General features: G+C 33.9%; 1 pseudogene; it reads right to left on the reverse strand.

The window, feature by feature from the left end:
* Positions 1–3,975: 3,975 nt before the first annotated feature.
* On the reverse strand, positions 3,976–4,889 carry LOC148121067 (olfactory receptor 4A15-like; annotated as a pseudogene).
* Positions 4,890–5,429: the final 540 nt, after the last annotated feature.

Consider the following 5,429-nt stretch of genomic DNA (forward strand, 5'->3'; position numbering starts at 1 on the left):
ACAAACAAGACTGCTGAGGACATTTTGAGCTCTGCCCCACCATTCATTAAAGCCTTTAAGGAAATAGCCAGTTCCGGGAATTGGGAGGTCATCGTTAAAATAATTCCTTAATGATGTGAAGCAAAAGGAGCTAATCTTACTAGAAAAAAACCTTAGAAGCCTTCTACAGGAAAACAGTATTAGGCATTTGCCTGGGAAATACGTACAGTTGCAAACAGAAGGCCTATGAAGCCTTTCTTGTGGTCAGAAAAAGACCTAAGCTGATAACATCTGAGCCTGAGAATTGAGAAGGGAGGAGAGTTGAGGTCAGTGATGTGGAACGGGTTTCAGGGAGGTTTGAGACCATGTCTTTGAAATTTCCTAGCAGAAAGTTTTCCCAGGAAGATAGTGGCCTTCTTCTTTCCCACCCAGGATATTCTGAGCACAAGGTCACTTAGCCCAAACCAGCCAGTCACCTGGTACAGGCTGGTAAAGATAGCCTAGCTCAAGGGCAATGGCCTCTCTGAAGGCAAGAAAAAGAGTTTATTTAACAAAATATGAGAGAGCAAAAGTCCTTGTACCCATGCCAAAGCATCTTCAAAGATTCTCTTTGTAAACTGTTTTATGCTGTTCTTTCCTATTCTATGATCTGATGTATGCCTTTGCCAAGTTTTTTTTTATTGTAAAAGAATATTAATCTTACGCTGAAAAAAGTAAAGTTACAGCAGCATATTCAACCACATTGAATGTGTCTGTCTGTCATTTTCCTCGCCAATTCCTGAATTCTCCTGAGCCTTCGCCCTGATTCTCCCATGGTCTGAGTGGCTCCCCTGAGCTGGTCTGTGGCAGAAAAATTCCTCCATTTACATGAGCAAATACTATCTATGGCTTCTATATCATCACTAATTTAAAGTTAAGAGACTACCAGGTCGCAATAGAGCTATTTGTTGGAATATTTGGAACAAGTTCAAATTCAGCAATCTCTTCCAAAGAGGTTTCTTCCCTAGTCAAGTCCCTAGAGGAAAGAGACTCTGCCAAGAGATAGGGCCTGATTTCTTAGTAACCTATAATTTGAAAAGAAATATTCTGTTCTGCAATGATTTATAAAACATGAGTTGTAAATTATCAAATATTTAGTAAGGCCAATAATATTTAGATCATTCTGAAGGAAAGAGAATGCCCATTCTTCCCCTCTAAAATCCAAGTACAGTGTGGCATTCCTCTGCAAAACTCATTCCAACCAAGGAGCTCTGTGTACAAAGCCAAAGAACACAGAACTTCAGACTTCTGCAGCTGGTACGATAGCTCTTCAGAAGATAAGCAGGCTAAGTTCTGCACTTTTAGACTGTAGGGTATAGTTAAGATCTGAATCAGTGTCAGAGGAACTTGTAAGGATATTCATGATTTCAATTACTTCATTTCATTTCAGTAAACTATGAATTGATTTATGAATTGAACAGCAAAGTGAATATAGGGAAAACACAATTATTTTTCAGTGCATGAACAGGGCCTGAAAGGCTTCCACTGCTGTTGTTTTACCTTGACTCTCTATCAGTATCAGTGAAAAGTTACATGGTGCTTAGATAGACACTGGAGTTTTGATGTCATAAGTACCCATAACAGCAAGTTCCATTACAAGTTGTCTGTTTTCAACTTACCAAACAAATGAGATAATACCACTTATCCAAAATATTATATGCTTTTTTTTTAAAAATAATCACCCAACAATGTTGTCTGTCAATTGAGTAAATGGTAAATTATATAAAACACATAATTAGTTTTGTAAAAATTATCAAGGTATAAAGTCATCGTGATCATTGCATCATTACAGAACGATAAGATAATATATGGGCCAGAAAAAATGCAGTTAGAGGAATTAAAAAATAACATTTGGGGTTGCTGGATTCATCTCATTTTTCTGGTAAATTGAAAACTGATTGTTTGAAATGATCACTGGATGAAGATGTTTAATGGATGCAATTGTCTAATCACTCCAAGCTGAAATCAAGAAAAGCTAATGCTCTTTTTATCTGAGTGAAGTAAGAATGTTTGCAGATCATAGGGTGCCTACAAGTCAAACTTGGAGTGTGTTAGCTTCATTAAGAAAAATATATGGAGAATAATAGCATAATATGTTGCCTTCAAATATGCCAGATTCGTGGTTTTTCTCTATAACCCAGATCTGGCAACATTCCAGAATAAGAGGAGTAGACTTTGTGTTTGTCACCTATGAAGTATAAAGAAACATTTCTCAGTACCAAATATCAAAAGTAGAACAGCAAGGAGAATTGGTGATATGCAATCAAAGCTATTACAAGACAAAAAAGCCAAAGAGCAGTGGGGCTGTTGTTCTAAAAGACAATAAAAAAATCATTTTCTGTATAGACCAGGACTTTGTAAACAAGCTTGAATGTTTGTACAATGTTTTATATACCAAATCTAATACTTAAACTTACAAAAAATGAAGGACAAGAGTAAGGAAAACACATATACATGATGCAGATAAAAAGGAGTATCCATCCTTCTGCTTCATATAAGAAACACATCTCAACTTCAAAAACAGACATTACCTCAGAGCAAAGGGTTCATAAAAGATTTTTCCAATCAAATGAACCTAAGAAACAAACTGGTGTAGTTATCCTAATATCTAACAAATTAGATTTCAAACTAAAATTAGTAAAAAGAGATGAAGAATGACCATTTATATTTGTCACAGGAAAAATACATCAAGATAAAGTCTCAACTCTGAATATGTATGTTCCAAATCCAACGGAACCCACATTTGTATAGAAAGTATTACTTAATGACACATGAAACCCCACACACTAATAGTGGGAGAGTATGGTATTTTCTAAACATCTACTGTTAAGCTCTGTACTGCATTGCTGCAACTCCAGGACTATTGGTTATGATATTTTACACATATAATATAACATAGGAGCTATTCTCTTACAAAGTGCCATGATCTCTTAAGGAGACAGACATTGTAAAATACTATGGTGTTAGGCATTCTAAGCTAAGGATATTATGCTTTTTTAAATTACTATGCAATAATAGCAGCAAACATAGTAGCCACTACATGAGCTTGTATGATTTTTCAATTGTAAAAATCAAATTTGGTTACTTTTCTATATATCTCCATTATTTGTTTGTATTTTTTGTATATACCCTTTATCATGAATATTAAATCTGCATAATATTTCTATTTAATACTAATATTCTAAGAAATTTCAGCTTAACTATATAAATTATGTACCTTTCACATACAAAACTAAAATTTGTACTTTAAATACTAATATGATATTAATACTGTGTAAGGTAAAGAATGAGCAGAGTTGCTACATAATACTTTATTCCTCAAAATTGGTAATAAGCTTTCTCAGTGCTCAAAATCAGCTAAATTTAAGAAACACAAAAGACATTTCCAATAAGTAAAATAAATTTACAGTATTAATTATGCCACATAAATCTTCAGTTTGCATAAACTATTTTGTTACCAAAACTTAATGTGCATTTTTCTATAAATTCAGAAAATCTTAAAAATTCATGTTGTTAATGGGAATAATTCACTTAATAATTGTTTCTGCTATGTATAGTTGTTATCATTAAGGAGAACATTTTTGTTGTAAAATGATTTTCTGAATTTCCTCTAGATTTCTACATTCTTAATTTTTTTAACCATTTATGTTTACTTCTTTTGAAATTTTTTTATTTATACTTCTTGAGAATTTCATTCAATATTGTTATATTTACATATTTTCCACCTTTCCTCCATCAAACTCCATCCATGTCACTCTATTGTCTCAAAAATGTCATGGACTCTTATTTAGTTATTATTGTTTCATATGTATATTTGCATATTTATTTATCTATAAATACAACTTGTTGAATCCATTGAATGTTGCTTGTGTATATGTTATCTAGAGGTGACTACTTGAGATTAGGTTAACCATCCCTAGAGAAAATGAACTCCTTTTTCTTAGCAGCCATCATTTTTCATTTCATTTTCTTTTTCTTTTCCAAAGTTTCTTCAAGACATTTTTTCATTCCTGCATTTCTCAGAGTTTATATGAGGGGGCTCAGCATTGGGGTGATAACAGTATAAAATAAAGTCAATGATTTATCAATTCGTAACGTAGAAGTTCTCATATGCATAAAAAAACAGGGAACAAAGAAGAAGACTACCACAGTGATGTGGGATCCACAGGTGCACAAAGTTTTGCACTTTCTTTCTGACTGAGATTCTTTGGGGAGTGAAGAAAGACCCCACAAAAAAATTACAACAGCATAAAGATGACCACACAGATTGCCCTATCGTTGGCAACAACTGTGAGGCCAATAACATAGGTGTCTGTGCAGGCCAGTTTTAATAAGAGGTACATGTCACAGATGAAGTGATCAATGACATTATGACCAAAGAAAAGAAGGTTATATACAAAGGGAAGTTGAACTACAGCATGCACAAAACCCCCAACCTAGGCCAGCAACAATAACAGAACACACATTGGTTCACAATGGTCAGATATTGCAAGGGTTTGCAGATGGCCACATACCAGTCAAAACCATGACAACCAAGAGTAAAATTTCAACACCAACAAATAATTGTCGTATAAAAATCTGGGTCATGCAAGCTTGAAAGGAAATGGCTTTCTTCTCTAAAGTAAGTCTATAAATGTATTTGGTGTAACTATAGTTGAATAAACAGCATCCATAAATGAGAAGTAGCCTAGAAAGAAATGCATGGAGACATCTAAACTTGGGCTGACCACAACAGTCACAACAATAAGCAGGTTGCCTGCCATTGGCACAATGTAGATAACCATGGACACAACAAATAATATTTTCTGGCCTTCTGGACTCTGAGTGAGACCCAAGAGAACAAATTCAGTCACAATGTTTCTTTGTTTCATATATATTTTATACTTTGTTCCTTCTGTATATTTTTATGTCATGAGTCAAACAAATTATTTGAAATTTTTTCAGTGACTTCAAAATTTTTTTTAAAGATTGTTTATTCATTCTGGAAATAAGAAAATAGAGATAATGGTTTATTTTATCTCCAAACTTATAGATAACACAAATAGGAGTCTCCAAATTCAGTAATATTACAGCCTAATTGAAAGAGATATAAGAAATTAGAGTTATAAGAGGAATGTTGGGCTCACAACCAAAAATATAAGAGATATATGAGAAAAAAAGATATATTTCAGTTTGTGAAATAAATGAGCTGTCTCAACTAGCTTTTATATTTACCAGATAGCTGATAAAGTCAGACATAAAACTAGTGAGATAAGAAAAAACAGTTATGATTGTTTGTCACTTTAAGAGACAAGTCATGCCCACTCCCTGAATTCCCTCTCTCTCTTGCCATCTTGACTTCTCCTCTCTGTTCTCTCTCTTCTCATTTCCTCTTTTCTCTCTCTCTCTCTCTCTCTCTCTCTCTCTCTCTC

Source organism: Myodes glareolus, chromosome 8 (assembly GCF_982192425.1).
Source record: "Myodes glareolus chromosome 8, mMyoGla1.1, whole genome shotgun sequence".
NCBI classification, from domain to species: domain Eukaryota; kingdom Metazoa; phylum Chordata; class Mammalia; order Rodentia; family Cricetidae; genus Myodes; species Myodes glareolus.